Source organism: Miniopterus schreibersii (genome assembly GCF_964146895.1).
Source record: "Miniopterus schreibersii genome assembly, chromosome: 11".
In the NCBI taxonomy this organism is placed as follows: Eukaryota; Metazoa; Chordata; class Mammalia; order Chiroptera; family Miniopteridae; genus Miniopterus; species Miniopterus schreibersii.
In genome coordinates, this window is record NC_138111.1 from 6742058 (window position 1) to 6766312 (window position 24255).

Here is a 24255-nt window from a genome sequence, read left to right on the forward strand (position 1 = left end):
GTCTGCCCAGACGCCTTCCTGAGGATCTGCCTCTGCGCCCTGGCCTGGATAGGGCAGGGGTCCACAGAAGGGGGTCTGGAGAAAGCACTGCTATCAAGGCCACTGCCCACTTGTCTGTTGGGTCAGATCATGCACCTGAGTATCCACCTTGGATGCCCAACTATCACCGCCTGGCTGTGCCCCAACCCCTGCCCTGCCAGGGCCCTCCCAAGTGCCAGAAGAAACAGAGAGACAAAGAGAGAGAGACCTACCCAGGGGGAGCCCATCCTGCCTCCACAGGTTCTGGCCACCCAGCTGGTTTCCTGTGCACACAGATGCAGAAATTCATGAGCACGTGTAGACACAGAAACACAGGCATGGCGCACTATCCGACCTTGCCTTCGTCTAATTCTGAATTCACAGAGGGGAGAACCTGACTCTCTGAGATGCGGCCCAATCATCTATGGCCAGAGGGAAGGGCCAAATAGCATGAACATGGCTCTGGGGACCCAGGGAGCAGGTCTCAGAGAAGGGCGACCCCTAAGGTAAGACTAGGACTTGTCTTTGCCTCTCAGTCTAGTATTCCGTCCAAAGAAATGAGCTACCTCAGCAAGAAGGATTCTCTGCAAGAACAGTGAGTTCAGAAGGTTTGTCAGAGGCCACTAAGGATTGCTGGAGGCAAACTAAGGGTCATGCATCTCTGCTGATGGAAATATGTAAGAACATTTTCAACTTCTCTCAAGGGAATTTAGCAGGAAACAGAGTGTACCTGAGCCTTGATTTCATGATAACCCCTGTCTTGCCCTTGTGAGCCATGCAGCAAAAAAAGGGATCTCTCTTTCTCTCTCTCTCCCTCTCTCTGTCTCTCTCTCTCTCTCTCTCTCTCTCTCTCTCTCTCACACACACACACACACACACACACACACACACTCACCAGTTGATCTAATTGATAAGCCCACTGAGGTTGCAAGCACCCTATGGATACTCCAGCTGGGATAGAAAACCCAGCCTTCTCTTGTGAACTGAAATTCCATGGAAAAGTGAGGATGTCTCTCTGGATTCAGAGAGATCAGTCTGGTCCCAAAGAGGCAGTAATTTCCAAAGCAAAGCAGGCCATCAAGATAGATCTTAAAAACCTCAGAAAGCTCCCGGCCTGTCTCAGAGCGATGGCCTTGGGCCCGGAGCTGTCCAGAGTGCTGAGCAGGCTGGCCTTTCTCAGCATCCGCCCTGAAACTTGCCCTGTGGGCTGGCCCAGAGGGGTCTTGGTGGAGCAGTAACCCTACAGGGTGCTGAATGGTAGAGACGATGGGCACAGGTTGCCCCTCGGCCAGGCCCTGGGCCAACAGGACCGACTCACTCCTGACTCCTTCCAGGCTTCCTCTCAGGACCATCCCCAACCTCACCCGAACAATGTCATGAATTTTTCCTCCTTGATGAACTTCAAAGTCTTTTAATGACTCTTCATAAAGGAACAGTGGGGCCAAAAGTTGAGCAAAGGAGATGATTAAAGTACCTTATTAAAAGCAGCCTTGTAGAATTCTCCACATGAAAGCAAGCACCATTATGAGGGCTTATCCTTATAAATGACGCTTCGCTTTTGCGAACATGCTGAAACCTGATTAGAGTGACAAGCACTGACTGATACTGCAAACCTGTTAATAACATGAAAATTAGAAGAGGCTCATGCAAAGAAGGGAGATTAATTTAGCCGGAGTACATCTCGCGCAAATTGCAAAGTTGTGAATATGTTCTCAGATAATGAGCCTTCCCAGTCATCAGCTCACTTGTCATTTTCTGTAATTAATGTTAAGGAAGACGCCTTCCTGATGGTTCGTATTACTCATATACCAAGAAAATTTCTTCAGAGAAATAATTTACATTTATTATCATCGGTCTGTTTGTGTGGTTTATTTCGCGCCGGAGTAATTTATTGCAGGACCGTTTGCCATGCCTTGATTAGTCGCTCGTCGGGACGGGATGTAATTTTTTTTGCTTGATGGCGAAGTCTAAAACTTGACAGTGGTGTAACATTCCTGCTTGTCTCCGGGTGGGTTTTTTCACTTAAATAAACTTTGGGGCTGAGTGCCCTGGGCCGCCTTCCCACCGAGAGGAGGCCTTGGTGCGCAGCGTGCCTGTTTCCGGGAGCAGCAGGGGATTCGGTGCCAGGAACCTCTAGAAGGTTCTGAGTCACCTACCCCACCTAGGCCCTGGCTGGAGCTTGAATTCAAGAGTTCACTTCACTCCTTTTCATTCCACCCCTGTTCGAGATGAAGGTTTGCTCTCTGCTCTCAAGCCAGCTCTTGCCCTGCTCTCTCCCTGCTCAGGCCCCCTTCTATTGGAGATGTCTCCGCAATTGCTTTCTCCTCGGGCCTGGTGGTATATTTCTTTCAAATGGCTAAATGTAAGAGGAAATGCTGCAGGCAAGGTTTTGCTCCCAAGGACAGGCAAATCTTTAATCCCACCTTGAAATTCATTCCCTGGCAGCATAGCGCCAATAAACTTACCTACCCCGCCACCATGTCTTTCTCAGGTCGCACCAAGACCCAGGATGCTCAGAGGAGGGGGTGACTCGGCGGAATAAGAGACTCTTATGGAACAGCCCCGAACCCATCTCAACATGCACCTCGAGCCACCATTTGCTCCAGACTTACACCCTGTGCACTCTGAGTCCTCACGGAGCAGGGGTGCTGGGGCCGTGGCTCTCTGGGACAACTCACTCTCTATTCTTTCTGTCTGGCTTCCACTGAGCTTAAACAAAACGGCCCTCAAGGTGCTGAGCGTGCACCATCCACTGTGCTGAGCTCTATGGTCACATCAGCTCGCTGTATCTTTACAACCCTTGGAGGTAGGTATTACTGAGACTGCCCAACGTGGGAAGAAAATGGGGTTCAGGAAGGTCAAGCGATTTGTCATAGGGCTCAAAGTTAATGCAAAGAACATGTTGTCACTATTATCATTGCAACTAACGGTCACCGTGTGCTGAAGGGCCGGGTTATTGCTTGGCTCAGTCTCCTAGGAGACAGGTGTGACTGAGTCCCATTTTACTGATGAGAAAACTGAGACTCAGAAAGTTGAACTCACTCGTGCAAGGTCTTACAGCCAGTAAGCAGGGGAGCTGGGTCTGACACGCTCCCAAACTCCTGTCCGTGTCCCCTCCACTCCACCGCCTCCCCAGAAGCACATTCTTCAAGCCCTCTCCCTGTGATCCCAGCAGAGCTTGGGCCTTCCTTCCACCCCCTCGCCGCCAGTCACCTCATCTCCTTCCCCAGGCCCGAATTCGAGCGGCAGCCTGCCAATCTCCCCAGCAGGGGTGGCCACGCGGCGCAGTCCACAAACAGAGGCAGTTAGCGTGAGTTACTGACCCCTGCACTGCAAATGAGGCAAACGACACCGATCAGGGTCCGCAGACAGAGATAATGATTTTTTTTATGGGACGTCTTCATTTCGAACCGGTGGCGTGGCGCTGGGTCGGCCAGCAGCGCACCGCCGGTGTCGGTTAATGATAATCTATATTTATAAAACGATAGTCCATCAAAGGGGAATGAATATTTTAGAAGCTGCGGACAAATCAAATTGTCTTTGTCAAATGGGCGCGCGCCCCGGCGCTGAGCGTGTTTTATGGCTCTTTCTGGGGGGAGCAGCAAAGGGCTCCTCTCGCGCCGGGAGCGCTGCCGTCCTCCCTGTGGCTGCGAGAGGAGGGCTGTGCTTCCACTATTTTAAAAAACCCAATGAGCTGTGGAGATTGACATTAGCGCCAGAGAATTGTACTTTGTTTGATGAAGTTAACAAATAACGTATGAAACGACATATGTGGTGTCTTTGTGGGAAAGAGTCCATTTATATTTGGAGGAATAAATTAGTTCCTTCGGAAGTCTGGGTAGGAAGGGAGGGGAGGGGAGAGGAGAGGGCCTGGGGGCCCTGGACTTCAGAGAGGAGATGGAGCAGGTGGGGGGGGGGGAGAAAGGAGGGAGGAGCGTCCTGGGCCTGGACATCACCTCCAGGGCAAACAGAGCTACTGAGGCAGAACGCCTTTCCCCAGAGGCAAGAGCTCCTGTTCTGTTACAAAACCAGCTGAGCAAGTCATATCACCGTTCTGAGCCTCAGTTTCCCCATCTGCCCAATGGGGAAAATAATAGCTCCTCCCTGGGCCATTATGAGGGTTAAATGGCCCGGCCTGAGTAAAGCTCTGGGTCACCAGCATATAGTTGGATGTGAAATGCATGCAAATTCCCTTCCTCTGCCCATGTGGGTGCATCTAGCAGGACGCCAGGCACCAGCCTGACCCCCACCTACTCAGGATGATATTTACAAAAGTAACAGCTCTCACTGATGGAGGGGCTTCCAAGTGCCAGAGGCTGTGCCAAGCACTTCACACACAGTATTTAACCTTCTCAAGACTCTATATCCAACACTGTACATCCAACCAAATGTAATGTGAGCTGCATACATGATTTCTAAAAATTAAAAATGGGTGAAATAACTTTTAATGATGTTTTATTTAACCCAATAATACAAAATATCGCTTCAATATGTAATCAATATTAAAAGTATTGTCTAGGTGTTTCCCAGTCTTTTTTTCATGCAACTATGAGCATTTTACAGTTACAGGGCACCTCATTTAGGACCTGACCCACGTCTAATGCTCAATGGGCTCACGAGGCTAGTGGCCACTGTGTTTGACAGCAAAGACCAAGCCCATCAATATAGAAAGTTCTAGTGCAGCTCTAGAAAATAGATACTACTATTATACCCATTTTTAGATGTGGAAAGAAACTCAGGCCCAGAGTCACACAGCTGGTAAGTGGCAGAGCTGGGAAGCTGGAACTGTCCATCACCAATACCAATGCTCTTTTTATCTACACTATCTCCAAAAACCCTGACCTTTGTCTGCCTCCCCCAGGACAGAAAGGGACAGCTGGAGATAAGGTGACCCAGTCCTGGAAGAGAGACCCAAGGGACAGAGGGAGTGGAATAGATTTGAAAGTAGAAAGAAAAGTATTGGGGTTCATAAGGAAGCTGAGGGTATCTGAAAACTGGGCCTGGGCCTGAGAAGTGGACACAACCACTGGAAAGTCCCTTATGTTCCTTGGAGTCAAAGAAAAAACATTCTTAATTAATGCCTAACCCTTATATTGTTTTCTCCATTTAAGATGTGGTTGAACGTAATTTTTTCCTTTAAATTCATCATTCCCTCAATATGATTGCCTTCTGAGCCCAGCATTGCCACATCTGGAATGACAAGACTGAGACTGAGGAAACGGAGATGCAGGCAGGGACCTGAAACTGGAAGCAATGTGTCCAAATCATATTCTGAGCTCTAGACACGGGAGGTTGAGCTATGTGGGAGACCTCAGCCTCGGTCTGCAGCTCCCAGCCGCTGGGCAGAGTGCCACCCTCCCTCCTCTGGCTCCACATACATGCTCCTGGGTGTACTGACCTGCCTGGTTCCTGCCCTTGAAGTCGCCTGATAGCCATATTCATCCCTTTATTTACCAGGTTTGCTTATGACTCCTTTTGATACAATCTTAGGAGTCTTTGATATTCCTTTGCAAGATAGTCCAGGCTTGTCACTACATTTTCTACCCTGACCTGGAATTGACTGTTTCTCCAAGAATTAATCATGTATCTTGGTTTCTTTAAGGGGCAAATGCTATTCAGAGACCATAATCTGAGCACTAGGGGTGCTCATTGCTACTGAGTAGCTCACCATTTTTAGTGCTTTGCAGTGGGCAGAAATAGGCAATATGTTTGTTTTTTCCTTTTTAAAATATTCTAGATAAAATACATATGAATTTATACTACTTCCATTTCAAATTTAGCACTGCCAGGTTTTTATTTAACTTCATAGATCTTGTGTCTGTATCTCTCTTCTCCCATACAAAAACTCCTAGCCCTCAGCGACTCCAACATAATTCCTCACTGACCTTATTTCACTATATGCACACAAATGGCAGGACCAACACTTCGCCAACATGAGATTACTGAAATTAATTTTTCTTCCAAAAATATACAGCCAAATTCCTGATTTTAAGAGTCGTTTGAGATAGTTTCTCTTACTGTGATTATGTTATGCCACCAACTGGACACACATTTATGTTCATTTGTCTCATTTCACTTTCTTTTTTTTTTAAATTGTTGTTTTATACACATGTAAGATACTTGTTTCCAAAATAAAATCTACTAAACAAGGAATATGCAAAGCAGTTTAGGATCTAGCTCTGCCCTCTCCCACCCCCTATAAGTTTCTCTCTAAGAAGTACTAGTATCCTTTATGTCATAGATGAGAGAAAATGAGGCTCTGATAGGTTAAGCTACATGCCTGAGGTCACACAGCTAGTAGGGGAAAGAACTAGGGTTGGGTCTTGGGTTTCCAGAAACCTCCAGAAAACAGGGCTGAATCTATTCTATTCTCTACTGCACCCCCAGCACCCATTAGTACAAAAACAACTGGTGAATCAATAAATGAAAGTTGGGTTGATTACTTTTCTATTTCAAATGATTACACAAGTGGTTTGGGGGCCCATAGGGAGAAGTCGGGAGAGGTGGCTTTGACTGGCACCATCACCACATGGAAGGCAGCGAGGCTCAACCAACGCCTGGAAGGTGGCCTCTGAGTGACTGGGATGGAAGGGACTCTCCTTCAGGGACACTGAATTCGCATCTCACTCTGACCACATTTTGTAGTAAGTGGCTTCTAATTTTGAAAGCTTTCTTGGCTGATCAGGTAGCTAGGCTTGCCTGATAGCCTTTCATACCTGAACAGCTGGGTAAAAAGCTGGCTGTCCAGAAACACGCGGGAGAGGAATGGCTTTTAACAGAGACACTGTGTGTTTCTTTCTACTCTACGCTCATTGTCTACTGAGCATGTAGCCTGCACTCCTGCGGCTGCCACCGGGTGACCTGCCCTTCCCTCTCTGTGGGTGCATTGGTTTTCCGGGGTGTTCCCTTGGCCAGTGTACATTCTGTCCAAACTGGTCATTAAGCAAATGTGGAGCTGGCCAGCATCTGAAGCCAGGTGTCCCCAATCCTGGAGCCTGTGCCGGCCATGGCTCTTAGCCGCAGGGTCCTTCCTGAAGGCCAGGAGCCCTGTGAGCTTCTGTCTCTATGGGGTTTTTCAGGGAAGATCTTGAATCACTTTTGGGTACCAATTCCTGCTGCTGGCTTCAGAGTCCTGCTTGAAGCCCTGCCCCAATCATCTCCTGGAGACCCCCTTCCCTGGGCTTCTCTCATGAGGGATGGGAGGAGGAGGAGGGGCGGCTCTGTTCTCTTTGCTCACTATCTCTAGGGTGAAAACCAGCCCTCATGAAGATCTGACATGCCCCAAACATCCTGTGGCTATGTGGACTCCTTCAAACTCAGAGCAGGTCAGTAATTCACACAAAATAGCCCCTCTGCATGGCCACCTTGCCCTTCCCCCAAACCACACCCACTGGCCAAGGACCTGAGCAGTGCAGTGGACAGAGCAGTGCCAGGCAGATCAGTTCCACACCTGGGCCTTCTGGTGAGTCATTTCAGCTCCCTTTCCTCCCCCGGCACAGGGTGGTATCCACCGCAGGTCTCCTCCGACGCCCACCTGTCCATCGCCTCTGGGGTAAGGTCCCAGCTGAGGGCACAGCACCCTCTGATGTGGCAGCTGCCAGAGCCCTTAGGAAACAGGCGCTTCCCCAGGTCTCTGGGGGGGACAGGGAAGATGGCAAACTGCCTCCCACGTGGTGGCTGCTCCATTTGTGGGAGCCGCATTCTTGTTGTTGAAACCCCCAGAAGGGCCTGGTGAGGCTCCGAACTGAGATTTGACCCCTGAAGCGCCTGGCCTCTGAGCTCAGACCTTAGCCCAGGCTGGACGGCTTTTCCTTCCACCACGATGCCGTCGTCCCACCAGGAGGCAGAGCCTATCCTCGCGCCCCTCTGAATCCCGTGGGTCTGGGACAGCTGGGACCAACAGGATCTGGCAGAAGCCATGCCCGGCCAGTTGCAGGCCCAGCCTTTAGGGGCATCGGCTGTTTTCCTCAGTAGAGCAACAGGAAAGCTCGCTCGGGGAAGCCGGCGCCAGGTAGGGAGCTGGACTCTATTCCCTGAGGAAGCCCAAAGAGAGGGAGAAACAATGCCTGCCCAGCTCACTGTCTCAGCCATCCCAGCTCAGGGGACCACACGTGAGCGAAGCCACCATCATGGACATTTCGGCCCTTGCCGATGCCATCCAGAGAAGACCCGAGGCCTCAGACATGTGCATCCCAGTTGGTCAAGCCACCCAACTGGTTCCCAGACAGATGGACCAGAGGGGGGCCACGTCCTCTGTGCCCTGCCTGACCAGCTCATGTCTGCCTGAGGTCCCCACCACAGAGTCGTGAACATAGTTAAGTGGTAGTTTGGCACCACTGTGTTTGAGGCCGTTGGTTACTAGATCGCCAGAGGGTAGGAAGGAGTGTGACCAGCCACGCAGCTGGGTGCTGGGGCTCTGGAAACAGTCACCAAGAGGCTGCACACCTGCGCCCTGGCAGGAGGCTGGAGCTCGGTGGTTGAAGCGGGAGGAGCTGTAGCAAGGAGGCGAGACCATTGCCACTGGGCTTCATTTCAGCAGCACAGCAAGGACTCTCCAGGGAGAAGCTAGGAGGACCTCCTGGGCTCCTCCAGGGAAAGTCTCCACTGTGTGGCTTCTACTCTCCTGAGGACAGAATTGAGAAGGTCGAGCCTCTAAGGGTGTCCGATGTACGCCCCAGAGCGCTGGTGAGGGTGGCACCTGAGCTCACTTCCCAGGGTCACTGCAACCCCTCAGGCCCCTCAGGCCCTGGGGAGGCCCCTCTTCCTCCACAACCACACTTTCCAGGGCCCGGGGGCCTCACATACCCTGGGACCCCTCCCCCTGCCATGTGACATTCCTCATGGAGAGAGACAGAGATGGAGAGAGAACCTGATCAAGATTAGGATGTAGAGGCTGAGACAGACAGACAGACAGGCAGGCAGTGAAAAGAGATACATAGAGGGGGACAGAAGTAGAGGGAAAAAGAGTCAGAGACAGAGAAAGAAGGGAAACAGAGAGACAGCCAGAGAAAGGACAGACAGGTAGGCAGGCAGGAACAGAAAAACAAAGAAAGGCCCTGTGTCCCCAGACTCAGGGTTTACCACCCCCCCACCCCACCGTCTGTTGTTCACCCCACCCCACCCATCTCACTCCCCTTAGCTTGTCCCAGCTCCGCCTGCATGTTGGATCCCAAACTGCCCCAGGGTGGACCCAGCAGGGCCCAAACCTCCTAGTGTGTGCTCAGGACACCCAGGGCACATGTCCGAGCCCCTGGAACCCCATCTCCCCAAGCAAAGCTGCTGCCCCCACCTCTGGCTACCCCAAACCCACAAGGGCCAACTGTCACCTAATCCTGTGGGCTGGGAGAAACAAAGCCACAGCAGCCGCAGGGCCAGCAGGGGGTTCAGGTTTGGGGTCAGGAGGGCCCAGAAAGCCACTTAGGCAGGGTCTCCCCTCCCCCTCCCTGCAGCCGATGGAGGTGTAAAACCAAGAGGGTCCCTCTGAGCAGGCTCCATAACTCAGCCAGCCAGCGGAGGCCGATATTTAAGTCGTAGCTTACTTTGCTTTGTGTGAGGGAATTTATTAGCCTACCACATAAATGTTTTATTCATTAGGCTGCGTAAATAATGCATGCCTGTTTCCATGGAGATTTAACCCTTCTAATTCCAGAGCCCTGGCCTGCCCTGGCCTCCCCACCTCTGTCATTATCCGACCACTCCTCTGGCTCAGAAACCGCGCAACAATAAGACCACCAGAAAAACACAATAATAACCTATATTGTTATTATTATCCATCATTCACTAAGCCCTCCTGGAGCCAGGCGCTGTGCCCAGCTCCTTAACCCCATGGTGTCATTGTCACACACACTGCCATCCCCCTCATGTTACAGATGAGAAGACAGAAGCTCAGGATGGAGGAGACACTTGTCCAGGGTCACACGGGCAAGTAGGGAGCCAGGATTCATAGCAGGCCTGATTGACACCAAAGCCCAGCTCTTTAGGCTCCTGTCCCATCTTCCTGCCCAGGCCAGGGCCCCCTGGAATATGTGGAGAGGCTGCTGGGGCACGTGGCAGGCAGGGATTGTCCCCTGCTCATGCCTGCTCTGCCACATGGGGTGGCTTTCCTGAAGCCTGCAGAATCCCAGCCCCTCCCCTCGGCTGGAGTCATAAGGATCAGCCAGATGAACCCCTGGGGACCCATGATAAACTGAGACCCAGAGTGGCGCAGGACTTGCCCAAGGTCACACAGCAAATCCCAGCAGAGCTGGCCCTTGGACCCAGGTTCCCTCCCTCTGCCCTGAGCTGGCTCTTCTGAAACCTTCTGAGGTCCAAAGGTGACAGTGCTCACCCCTCACTTTCCAGACAGAAACTTTGAGACATTGAGGTTAAGAGGCTGGCACAGGGTCACCAGCAAATTGGCAAGGAGAGTGTTCTGGCAGCCGGGGCAGGCCCCTAGTCCCTCCCAGTCATACCTCACTGCTCTGCTCAGTGAGCATGGTGGCTCCCAGGCCACCTCTGCCACCATGGCTGCTTGTTAGGCAGCTTCCCCCGGCGCCTGCATGGCCCCTCAGTGACAGCAGTGCACTGAGGCCACCGCAGCTCCCGGGACCATCATCGTGAGCCCCCGGCCCCCTCCACCAGCTTTCTCAGTCTTTGAAAACAGCACAATCAGCTGGGAGCCTGGAGCTGCTTGGGGAGCAGCAGCCCAACCCGCTGGCGTCTGCAAATCACACGCTTTGATGTTGCTGCCCTGGCTTTTCTGCAGCTCAGACGTGGGCCTGAGGCCTCCCTGACTCACTGGCGATAGCGCTGCAAGAGGGCCAGGACTGGGTGAGCCCCTCACCCCTCCCCTCACCCTCACCCTCTCCTCGAGCAGCCCAAGGGCGGCCCTGCAGCTGCTCACTCTCAGGTGGGAGGTGGAAACCTGCCAGGCCACGCAGCGGGCAAATGGCAAAGCCCCGGAGCTCAGCCGGGTCGGAGCATCCGTCTGTCCTTCTTGTCCAGCCCTTGACTACTGCCCTGCTGCCCCCCAGAGGGTGGAATATGGGCTACTCGTGGGCAGTAAAGCCAATTGCTTTTTTTTTTTTTGGTTAATCCTCACCTGAGGATATTTTTTCCATTGCTTTTCAGAAAGGGCGGAAGAGAGGGGAGGGGAGAGAGGGAGAGAGAGGGAGACAGAGAGAGACAGAGAGAGACAGAGAGAAACATCGATGTGAGAGAGACACATCAACAGTTGCCTTCCTCACACGCCCCAACAGGGGGCTGGGAGCAAAGCCACAACCAAGGCACATGCCCTAGACCGGGAATCGAACCCTCAACCTTTGGGTGCGCAGGCGGATGCTCTAACCACTGAGCCACACCGGCTAGGGCAAGCCAACTGCATTTTGCGGGGAGAAGTTGTTTCCCTTTTAACTGTCCTCAGACCTGCTCAGGCCTGTCCGCAGACCTGTCTGGGGCTTGGGGAAGGCCTCTCTGACACCACAAGCCGCCCCTGGAAACAGATTGCGGGTCCCAGGCTGGGAGCCCTCTGCAGGCTGCGGAGCCGGCCGGGATGGAACAACCCTGTTGCATTTCATTCTATTTATCTTTATAGTTGCCTCCGTTTATAGCACTTAATGCTGGGTTTCCACTTAATAACAGCCATGACAATAGCGTAGCTACAACATAGATAACATTTACAATGGGTCCATGTTGTTCTGAGCTTTGCTCATTGTAACTCATCTAATCCTCAGAAAACCCTGTGGGGTAGGGTCACTGTCACCCTGGTGAGGAAATAAGGAAACCGGGGCACAGAGCGGTTAGTATCATCCCCAAGTCACGCAGCAAGTAGCTCTCCTGGCCAGACTTTGACTCTGTGACTCCCACAGTGAGGCAAATTTTCCTCTTAAAATAAATTTTTGTAAAAGAAAAATGTCAATTTGTAATATGTGCTAAGAAAATAATCACGCAGGGCACAGAGATGTGCCGAAACTGAGAAAGGCGGCTGCAAAGCCTGTCTGTCCCTTTGGCTTCAGGGACTTCATGAGTTCGGCCCCACATAGTCTCCGAGCCAACCCTGGTCAGGGTGGGAAGCCAATCTGGGGACCCAAAGGGTCAGAGGGAGGCCCGCTCACCAGCAGCGAGGTCTCGGGGCGGGGGCCTCCCCAAGCCTTCCGTCCCCGCTCTGGCCCCCTCCCCGCTGCTGGGCCGCCCTGTCCCGTCTCCACTTCCTGCGCAGCAGGGCCCGCTGTCCCCTCCCTGGCGGGCCGGGTGCAGGCGCCTTGTTAGAGCTCATAGCTGCTCATAAGCAGCTCCGGAGGGAAGGGGGGGGCGTTGGGGCTGAGGAGCACTGAGGCGCCAGAGCCTGGCTCTCTACTCCCTCTGTCCTTGAACAGTGGCCCTGACCCAAAGCCGGCCAGAGTCCCCATCACCTGGTCACACCCTCGGGGCTCCACACTCTCACCTGCCCGGAAGGTCCCCGTTAACGGGCACAGCCCCTTCTCCTCAAATGACCTCTGCACGTCCCTCAACCTAGAATGCTGGCCCAGCCCTCCCGCCCCGTCTGCCTGGTTCTTTCGTATTCCTTACACCTCTGCTTAATTTCCTGACCCCGCAATCAAAATGTGGCCTCCGTATTTCCTGCTTTTATAGCTCCTTCAACTTTTAAACAAACATATAACAGTTATCACTGTTTAGCAGTCATTTCTGAAGTGGTTGTTTGATCAATGTCTTAACTCCAGGAGGCTAACCCCCTGTACCAGGTGCAATCCTGGCACATAGTAGGCCTCTAGGAAATAGAGATACCACCAGAAGTACTTGGGCCAAGCTCTTGAGTGATGCCATCACCTCTGTGTGACAACTTTTTTGAGGCAGAAGTAGCATCTTCATACCAGCCCTGGGACTCAGAGTTCTGACCGTTCCTTTTGTAGAAATCAAGCCTCAGTGCCGAGATGGTTCTTGGGGGGGTGGTCACTCCCTTGCCTTCCCAGCCCAGGCCCTGTGTGGACCCAACTCTGCTTCCCAAGGTGTCAAATTTGCCCCCTTGTACTTGCCGCCCAATTTCCTCCCTCTGACCATAGCCTCTTGTCCTCAGCAGGACACTGTCAGGGTCTTGGGGACCCTCTTAGAAGCTGCTATGGGTGAAATTGTGTCCCTTAAGTAGACTTGTAGAAGTGTTAACAGCTGCACTTGTGAATGTAGTATTATTTGGAAATAGAGCCTTTGAAGATATAATCAAGCTAAAGTGAGTCACACTGGACTAGGGTGGCCCTGATCCAATCTCCCCTGTGTGCTTATAGAAGAGGCAAGACAGAGGCCAGGTGATGACAGAGGCAGAGATTGCAGTGATGCAGCTGTAAGCCCAGGGGTGTCAGGGACTGCCAGCCACCCCCAGGAGCTGGGAGAAGCCTGGCCCTGCTGGGGCCTGGATTCCAGACTTCTAGCCTCCAGAGCTGAGCAAGGACCCATTTCTATTGTTTTAAGCCACCAAATCTGTGGTACTTTGTTACAGCAGCCCCAGGACATGAATGCAGAAGGTTTCCTGTCCCTGTGGGTCACAGGCCAGAGGCTTCCCTGGAGAAAGGCCTTGTCTTCTGCCCAAAGCCAGGTGCAAGCCCCTCTCAACCAGAGAACAGTGGGGGTGCTGTTAGGTCTGAAATGTAAGGATGCACAGTAGGTGTGGGGTGGGGCTTCTCAAGGAGCAGGTCCTCACAGTGGCCAGAGCACAGGCTGAGACCAGCGTGTCAGGGCTGTGACATGCTATGGGCCTGTCTTTCCAGAGACCTCGCCATCTACAAGGGACACCAGCATCTCTCCCCCCATAGCCTCTTTGCTCAGCATCTCACAAAAGACTTCAGGCCTTAGGTTAACCTACTAGTTACACAGCAGAGAAATCCACTGGGGATGAGAGGGTCACAACTGAAGCTTTGGACAAAAGGACTGGTTCCAATGATATTAGCTGCACCTAGTGAGCATCTACTCAGTGGCAGGCACTTTGCAGGCTGTACCCATGCTCCTCCCCACTTTATATGAACAAAGTATAGCTCAGGAGTCGCCTCAAGTTGCCCTAGCTGCTGCTGCTGAAACCAAAATTCAAGGCTGGGGCTTTTTGACCCAAGCCCTCATGTTGTCCTGACTCCTCCAGGGATGAGGATACTTGGGCCTCGGACACCCACAGAACAGAGGAGACCCTCATGAAGACACGCAGACTGAGATAGGTCAGTAACTTGGGACAAGAGGCTGACCTCAGGGCTGTGATCAGGAGGGCATGACACGGACCAGGAACGGGGCCGTCTGCTGTCAGCCCCTGTCGGCTCTGGCCTCCCACAGCTACCCCCTGGGGCTCCACTCTGCGAGGCTGAAGCCAACGAGCGCCTGACCCAGTGCAGACCCAGAGGCCTTCAGGCCTGGGGTGGCGTTGGGAAGCTGTGTCTGCTCCATGAATCTCATACCCCCCCCATTCCTAGGTGTATCCAGGAACTTCAGCTGGAAGCCTTTAGGCCTGGCCTTCATGGACACTCCAGTTTGCCACACTGGTCTTCTTCTGGGGTCCCAGGCTGACAGCTGCCCAGTTTTCCATAGCCCAACCCCTCTGTTCTGCGCCTGAGGCCACCCACTCCTGGAATCTGTGCAGACCACTTTGGTCTTTGCAAACTCTCTATGAACCTGACTATAGCAAACAACTCTAGAGGTGCCTGTCCAGCTCACACCCCCTTACTCTGAACATTGCCTTTCCAGGGGTGGGCCCGCAAGTGTATTCAAGAGACAGTATAACAGTGGTGAGGATCACAGATGCTATGACAGGACTGCTGGGTTCGAAGTCCAGCTCAGCCACCCGCTAGCTGTGTGACCTTGGATATGTCACTTCAGTTCTCTGTGCCTCATCTGTAGAGTGAAGCTGACAATTACAGCACCTACTTCACGGGAGTATTGTGTGAATTAAACACAAAAAGCACTTAAAACGGCGCATAGTGAGGCCTCAGTATATGTTGGCTGTTATCAATACCGTCACCATCATAAGTGTGGCCAGACTTATCATCAGTATTATCATTACAATGTGGCTCCGGCCATAGCTCATCGGACCAGAGACGAACATCTGACCCAGCCTGGGCCAATCAGGTTCTCAGTCCCGGGAACACGGGCTCTATGCCCAGGACAGAGGGCCACAAAGCAGCCCAGGCCTGGCCCGGGACGTGGAAATGCAGAGTTCGGGAGGCAGCCCTGTTTGTCCGCAGGCCTGGAGAAGCAGGGAGGGCCCAGTGCAGAAAGAAGAATGAAACAGAAGCACAGAGACCAGGCATTCAGCTGAGGGGTGGTCTGGCTCCAGACACAGAGATGGTGGGGGAGGCTGCCTGGGACCCCCTAGCTCTCTGAGCTGCCCAGGCTGCACTTCCTGCCCTTGGGCTCTGCAAGACATCCTGGTCCTTGAAAAAAAAATCCCATATGTTATCTCCAAATAGATCGAGTCCCCACTGTGCCTCTGGCTGGCTGTGTGACCTCAGATAGACAACCTGTCTTCCCTCAACCCACAGCGTCTCATGTTCATCGTAAATAGTGAAGGCCCCACCTGCCTCCCTCACAAAGGGGCTCTGGGAGAGGGCAAGGGACTCCATTCTTTCAGTTCACGGTGGGGACTGTGCCTCATGGATGGGAGGGGAGGTGACAGGTCACCAAGAGGAGAGAGATCCCTCCTGAAACCCCATGGAATCATCTTTCATGCACTGCTGGCTTCCTTGAGGCCCACCACCCTCACCCATGGAGCCCAAGCTCACCCTTCAGAGGACCCAGCAGGACCTGTGAACCTCTGGGGTCCTGAGGACTGGGGTAGTGGCCCTTTTACATGTCTCCACTTCTGAGGATCACCAAATGACACCAGGGAGTCTCCTCAGGCCCGGCAGAGCCCAGCAGGCAGGAACAAAGTTCGCCTGGGTCTCAGATCACAGTGGTGAGCTCTGGGAGATCCACAGGTCCACCCCTCCATGTTTGGGTAAACTGAGTCTCAGCCATCTCACCCAGAGCAGATGGCTGTCAGGAACTTCTCTTTAAGCAGAGGGGTCTGCACGTGAGTGTATATCTGTGTCTGACTCCCTCTTTCTCCTCTCACACCTCTGAACCCAGCCGCCAGTGCCCTCCATATGGCCACTAACATTTCATTAATATTAATCAGTTCCTATCTGATTCTTTGCAACATTTCTCTTTACCAACCACTTTCTGTTTCTTGAAACACTCCCTCCCGGGATTCTAAGACACCACACCTTCCTGTGCCCCTCCCTCCTCCCCAGCCACTCCTCTGTTTCCTTCTGGGACTTTCTCAGTGGCCGGTTATCCTCAAGGGATTGCCTTTGGATCTCTCTTCTCTCCACACATTCTCTGCATGGTGTCACCCACTCCCTGGCTTCTCCTCCGACCTGAGAACCAAGGATGCCCAGATCTGTCTCCAGACCAGACCTTGTCTGGGGTCCGCAGCCTTCTCCACAGCTGCCTGGGGCGTCCAGGGCTCCCCAAACTCAGTGAACTCAACACAGGGCCTTTCCCCTCCACTGAAGAAGGCCCTCTATCCCTTATCTCAGTGAATAATGTCCTCCAGCCTCCATCACTCCCCGATAAACATCCACAGCACCGCACTCTCCCTGCTGCAAATAAACCCACTAGCTAGGCCCAGGCCCTCTCCCCTTCTCCCATCCTGCCCAGTCTCCCACCCCTTGGCCACCGCCTCAGCTCAGATTCACATTATTGTTCACCTGGGCCTTCCTATCTGATGTAGATGCCTAATAAATCTTTTAAAATAAATTAACCTAGTTTAGAATCTGAAATACAAGAACTAGGCCCTACCTGACTGATTCAGGAGCAGCTCAGAGTGTGACCAGATCCTGAATCTCAGCCCGGAGCTCAGAAGCTAGAGCTCAGGCCTAGAGTCTGAAGGAAAATCCTCTCTCAAAACTTCGGGTTGGAGCCCAGCACCCCACACCCAACTCTTTCTCCGTCTAAAGAATCACACAGGGCTCAGCCCCTCCCACCAAGATCCCTCATTGTGTTTTTCTCAAAGAAAAACAAGTGTCGATGGGGAGAGGGTTAACAGTTTATTCTATTTTTTCTGAGTGATTTTATCACTGTCGTTAGAACATTCATTGAAGTAAGTGAGGAATCCATCACGGGCTGACAGCAGTGTGCAGACTAATGGCTGTTAGATGGTAATAATTTTTAATATGATTTTTATTTCACTTAATTTCATATGTGCTTGACAAAAGGTCCCCAGTCACTGGGGAGCAGTGCGGAACTGGGAATGTGCTCACAGGAAGGTCTATTAAGCCAGGTGCTGGAAGCGTTTCAAAGACACAACTTTGCCACTCGGGGGGGGGGGGGGGGGGGAGTCGGAACTCAGTCGGGTGAAGGGAGCTGGCGTCTGGCACTGTGTCAGCGTCACAGACCCAGGCGCTGGCGTATCTGCGCCTCGTGATACCATGATTCAGAGCGGCAGGCACTTAAATGACGGGCCTGCCCACACACATGCACACAAACACGCCAAGGCACGTGCACATAGGTGCACCACATCTGATGAGCAGGTACACAGTCGCACCCAATGGTTTCAGGAAAATGCAAACAAGCAGATTACACACATAAACATGCCCACTGCGAGGCAGAGGAGAGGGAGAGGGAACGAGCGAGAGGACTGGCTCCTTGGAAACAGGCCCGAAAGGTGTCAGCACCGCGGACAGCGGCAAGTCTCCGCTCAGGTCTGACTGGCGCTTCCTCCAGTGTCCACTCCGCACGCTCGTCCCTCCTCGCTCTAACCAGGAGGCCCAGGAGGGCACCCATCTGGAGACTGAGAGTACAGGGGAATGAGAGGCACTGATTCAGGGGAAACTCCAGGTCTGAAGAAATCCCTTTACAGAGGAGACGGAGGGGAGGTCCGGAGGCGGCCCTGCTTGTTTGTCGGGAGCAACTCCAGCTCCCTTTCCCTGGACTGGTCATCCCGGGCCAGGGTCCACAGTGGACTGAGAAATGATCCAAGAAAAAAGTCTTTCTCCCACATTTGACCACAGATTGTGTGCCAGGGTCTGTGCTAAGCCCTTTATATATGTAGGGTGTCCCAAAAAAATGTATACACATACTTGGAATAATTATACAGGCAGTGTTTATTAAAATGCATTTCATTTTCAAAACTGAGCTCTCAGCTATAGGTGTGTATACCTATACACATACATTTTTTGGGACACCCTGTATTATGCCATTTAATTCTCCAACAAACCAGTGAGGTGGGTGCTATTAGCTCCATTTTGCAGATGAAAATCCTGATATTAGAGAAGCTATTGGTTCGCCCAAGTTCACACGGCTACAGGTGGAGGAACATGATTCCCACACACATCTAGACCATGAACCCAAGCAATTCTCTCTATCTTGGTGATTTGTGTGTCCATCCCTGTTGCCCAGACAAAGCAAAGAGGAGACTCTCGATGACTATCTGTTAAGTGGATTAATAACTCCAATGGCACTGTCCTAACGTCTTCATTGCTCTGGCTCCCAGAGGGGGATCTGGTTTACCTTCAAAGTTGTTTCTTCAGATCCCGAGATCCTCCCACATGTTTCTATAGGCAGGACCTCTCCTCCCCACAGCCACCACTCCCCTTGGGGCCTCCATTGCCACTGAGCAGGATTTGACCGTCTCAAACATCCCTGGATCGGAGATGGAAGGTCCTGAGATCTGGCCCTCCACACCCGGAGCAGTGAGGCTGTTAGACGGCCAGGAAAAGCCCTCCCAACCCCCACTCTTCGGCAGGAGCTCCTGTGGAATGTAGTAAGGGTCCCATAATGGCCATGAGCATTACTCCTGTGGAACATCAAGGTTTTCTCCATATTGGTAACTGCAGGGGACAAATTTAAGCCAGTTTTCAAGGTGGAGACAGATCCATGAGGGGGGTATGGCCCAATAATAGTCCTTTGACTCACAGAGTGAGAATGATTCTGCAGGAGCCTCCACCTTGCATTGTCTGAACTCAGAAATTATCCCATAGACCTGGAGCCAGAGCTTCCTATGTGGGTCACAGCCTATCTCAATATAGGAGGAGCCCTTCCAAACCATGTGCGTTAAGTCTTTACAGAGGCAGTTCAAAGTCTAACCTCAAAGAGCGAAGTGGGTAAGTCTAGACTTATATCAACAAGTGACAGTAACAAATTCCTATTAATTTAGGACCTACTACCAGCCCAGTGCTATGTTAGGCACAAGACATACGAGGTTAACCAGACAAGGTGCTTGCCCTTAGCAACCCCAGTGATTGACAGAAAAAAACACAAGTCAATGGGCACCTCATGCCAGACAAGCCCTTGTCAAAGATGACTGAAGAGGAAAAGCATTGGGGCTCTTCCTGGGCCATGTTGGCCCGGCAAGCCCTGTCCCCTTGGCAGTCTTCCCTGGACCCCAGATGGAGCCACTCATCAATTGCCCCAGCCCCAGAGAGCATAGTCAGGTAGGAGCAGTAAAAAGGTACAGATTCGGAAGGTAGACTGCTTTTATGCAAACCCTGGCTCTCGCACTTACTACAGGTGCGCCTTTGTACAAGCTATTCATCTCCCTGGGCCCCAACATTCTCAGCTATAAAATCAAAGGATAAAGCCTAGTCTATCTCGGTGGGTGGTGTAAGGTTTAAATGAGTGAATGATTACAAAGAGCTTAGGACAGGGCACATGGTTTAACTCTCTGAGTCTTAGTCTCCACATCTATAAAATGGGAGATAATATCACCTATTTCACAAAATTGTTGTAAAAATTAAATAAGGCCATCAGGTAAACTGCCTGGCAAGGTGCTAGACACGTGGTAAATGCTCAATATATGTGGGCCACTATATCGTCGAGCTCTCGTTAAGGCTTACCAACATCCCTAATGGGCAAGAATTATTTTCCCATTTCACACATGCTCCCTGTGTCCCCTCTGAGGCTCAGGGGTGCTGGGGTGCAATCCTGAGGGTGCCGGGATACAGCTGAGGCTGGTGGGCCAGAGGGGAGGCTGCTGCAGAGAAGCCAGTGAGAGATGCCAGTGCCCAGCCAGGGTAGTGACAGGAGGAATGAAGAGATGTGAGAAGCATTTGGAGGGGAACGTGATGGGCCTTGGTGACTCCCTGCTGGGGGTAAAGGGAAGGATTTATCAAAGATGACTGACCACTCCCAGGTTCTGGCTTAGTGACCAGATGAAAGGTGGGGCTGGCTGGTCCCTGAGTTCAGGGACACAGGGGGAAGAAGAGCCAGAAAAGCCAGGTTCATGGGAGAGCTCTTGGTAGGAGGCAGAGATGTGGGAATCACTCTGATGCGGGAGGGAGGGAGGGAGGGAGGGAAGGAAGGAGGGAGGGAGGGATGTTGGAGGGAGGAGGGGGAGGGAGGGAGGGATGCTATGATGCTGGAGGGAAGAGGGGGGAGGGAGGGAAGGAGGGAGGGAGGGAGGGAGGGAGGGAGGGAGGGAGGGATGCTGTGATGCTGGAGGGAAGAGGGGGGAGGGAGGGAAGGAGGGAGGGAGGGAGGGAGGGAGGGAGGGAGGGAGGGGGGAGGGAGGGAGGGAGGGATGCTGTGATGCTGGAGGGAGGAGAGGGGAGGGAGGAGGGAGGGGGGATGCTGTGATGCTGGAGGGAGGAGGTGGAGAGAGGGAGGGAGGAGGGAGGCTGTGATGCTGGAGGGAGGAGAGGGAGGGAGGGAGGGAGGGAGGGAGGGAGGGAGGGAGGGAGGGAGGGGGGATGCTGTGATGCTGGAGGGAGGAGGTGGAGGGAGGGAGGGAGGGGGGATGCTGTGATGCTGGAGGGAAGAGGTGGAGAGAGGGATGAATGGAAGCATGCTGTGATGCTGGAGGGAGGAGGGGGGAGGGAGGGAGGGGGGATGCTGTGATGCTAGAGGGAGGAGGTGGAGGGAGGGATGAATGGAAGCATGCTGTGATGCAGGAGGGATGAGCTCCTGCAGGAAGAGAAAGGAGAGAGAGCGGAGGTAGAGGGCTGGAGAACTGGCCCCAGGGGACAGCCACAGTTAAAAAGCCAACAGAGGAAGATAGACCCTAAGGAGCTAGGAAGACACAGTCAGGGGAGATGGAGCCCAGTCTGGGGACCACAGCATCGTGAGAAGTAACAAAAGTCACGAAGAGAAGGGAGTCCAGCAGTGCCCAGGGGGCTGAGAGGGGCATACGTGTGTCTGTAACAGAACCAATCTTGTCTCAGGGAGGCAACGGGATGTACTGGGTGGCAGAGGGGAGGTTGAGGGTGGTGGCCAAGAGCTACAAGAGTGAAGAAGATTGTGATGGTGGAAGACAGTGTAGGTGGTCCAGGGTGGGCTTTGTTTTCGAGGTAGGAGAGCCCTCAGGAAAGATGCCAGAAAGGGATCGGGAAAAAGTGGGATGGCTTCAGGTCAGCGCCCACCCAGTCCTCCTTGACCTTTTGGGCCGTTAGCACCCCCCTCTTTGAGACCACAGGGTGCTCCCTCCACCCCTCCCTCTGTCACAGCGCCGACCACCTAAGGTAGCTGTCGCTCTCTCCCAGTAGAACACGAGTGACGCAGGGCTCTCTGATACATTTCTGCAGCCCTGTGGCCTGGAGTAGAGGGACGGACAGAGTGCCAGGCTAGCAAGAAGTCAGACAGATGGACAGGCCAGTTGTCTGAGACACATCCTGACAGCCAAGCAGGCCAGCAGGCCACAGGCAGCTGGAAGGATGGCCACAGGGGCAGGCGGCTAGGCCACCGAGGTGCCCTCCCTCCCCCGCCAGTGCCCCCGCCCCCACGGCCCCGCAGCCAGGCCAGGAGCACAGATTTATCTCCAAATGCCGCCGCGTCCCGCTATTGGATTTCTAATCACAGACTCCAGTGTTCACGGGATAAATATACTAACAGACTAATTGTTTGTTGGCTCCGAGGTTGCAGCAATCAACACGTCCAGCGTGAGATATGGGCCGCCCGCTCGCCGGAGGGCAGGCCACCCGGGGCCCGGCCCAGGGGCACTGCGGGCGGCGAGGCACCTGGGCCGGGCGCTGGCTCCTGGCGTCGCGGCCCCTGCCCGCGCCTCGCCAGTGGCAGACATAAACTAACTCGGTTCCTGGGGACCCCGGAGGAGCAGCAGGAACTGTTTGGTAGAGAATTATAGCTGTGGGTGAAATTAGATGTACTCTGAGCCCCAAGGCTGAGAGAAATAAAAAGCATTTTAAATGGAGTGTAGAATTCATATTCCTCAGTCACCTTCCAATAAATAAATCTTGTACCATTTTTTCTGTAAACAGTGGTTACACTCAGCTTCTATTGTCTCCACATCCCATATGTCGATTGGCCAGGAGCTCGGGCTGGGCTGTGGTGGGAGGAAGAAGCCGGGGCGTGCCTGAGGACTGGGGGACTGGGACTGTGACAGCTGCCAGGGAGGCGCCCCAACTTTAAGGAAGCACCAGGCGTGGACTCCAGGTCATAACCCAGCCCTGGTCACCCCTCAGGAATCCCTGAGGCAAGAGGGCTGAGATGGAAATCCCAAGCCCCAAGTTTTGGGACCAGGCTTGAGGCCCACGGAGGACAGGGCTGCTCCAGCCCTCTGGACCCCCTAACCCCAGGGAAATGAAGAATTCCATTGGGGCCGACAACTGGGGTGGGGGTTGGGATGAGCCCTGTAGGCCTCGCTGTGGCAGCTTCCATTGTTTCTGTTCTTTTTAAAAGCCTTTGCCTTCCAGATGGGAAAATGATACTTCCTCGTGGCTAAAGATGCTGGAAACACAGAAAATCGCAAAGAAGAAAAATATCACCTGCAATCCTATCACCCTGAAAAAAATCACTGTTGATATTTCAGTATTTTTCCTTCCAGACATTCTTTGGTGTATCTACGCACGTAAATAAATATGTTTTCCCAAACAGAAATAATCCTTCCATTTATTAAGTGCCCAACATACACCAGGTACTATTCTGGGCATTTTGAATGTATTATCTCTGATACTAATAATCCTGCAGAAACAGTCGTATTGAATATTACTGCTAACCTAGGTCACAAAGAGAAGCAACACTGGCTCCCACATATTCGGCACTTGCTGTGTACCAGGCACCTCCTGCTGAGCACAGACCTGCTCCAAGCCCTGGGAGGTGGGCCCCTGTTATCCCTCATCCGGGGGAGGGAACCTGTCCAAGGCCACAGGAGAGTGAGTGGCAGAGCCAGCACGCAAACCCAGGTCTGTGTGACTCAGAGTGCGTGCTCTCAGTCCCCCCACCAAACCTCACCACTGTCCCCAAAGCCGGACCACAGTGGACAGCCCCCATGGACCCCGCCTTCTCCTCTAGTTCAACTTCTCTCCCACTCATACCAGCCATTATTCTCAGACCTGCAGAAATTGTCCATTTCCCGTGGACTAAGACTGAGGTTTCCGCAGCTGCCCTGCCCCACCCTCCCTTGTGAGCAGGGACGCAGCAGAGAGAGCTGGCAAAGGGCGTGGGTTTGGGCTTAGGCAGACATGGCTTCAGTTCGAGCTCAGCCTAAGCTGTGTGTCCTTGGGGAAGTCACTGCCCCTCTCTGGACTTACTGGCCTTAGCTGGAAAAAGGAGAGAACAAGGGTACTCACTCCGCAGGGCTGTTGTGAGAACCAGGGGAGACCACTACGCAGCACTGAGCACAGTATCGGCAAGTGCTGAGCGCTCCAAACCGAAACGTTAGCTGCCCTTCAAGTTAAGAACACGGCACAGCAGAAAGAAACAGCAGAAAGAAGAAAAGAAAGAGGGAGGGAGGGAGCCATGACAGCAAGACCAGGACCCTGGGCCACAGGCTGGCTGTCCCTCCCCTCTATTCCTGCTCCTTTCTCCACTTAGTTGGCTGACGCGCACCCATTGCACAGAATGCCAGGGAGCGGGGACTGAGAGGCGGGGGCTGACTCCTGAGAAACAGGGAAAAGGAAAGGAGAAGCTGGCTCTTTGCAGAGATGTGAGAACAAAAAGTGTGACACTTTTCTGTTTGTTCCTGGGCTCGGTCCTCGCATTCCCCTGTGACTCTCTTGTCCCCACCAAAGGAGTTAGTAGAGACAGAAACCTTAGTTGGGCGATGCCCAGTGGTGTCATCTTTGAACCAAAAAGATTCACCATCCAAGGAGGGTGAGGAGAGGCAGGAGGGGCTGGAGACCCAGCTTTGCCCCAAGTGCCTAAGACCTGGGGTCACTCAGTGGCTCCTTGAGGTGCGGCAGCCCAGGAGGCCTTCCCGGGACAGGAGGGCAAGAGCAGGACCTAGAGAGATCGACAGGAAGAGGGGACAAGTCTGGATGGGAAGGAGGACCATGGGCTGCGGCCCTGGGTTCGGGGCCC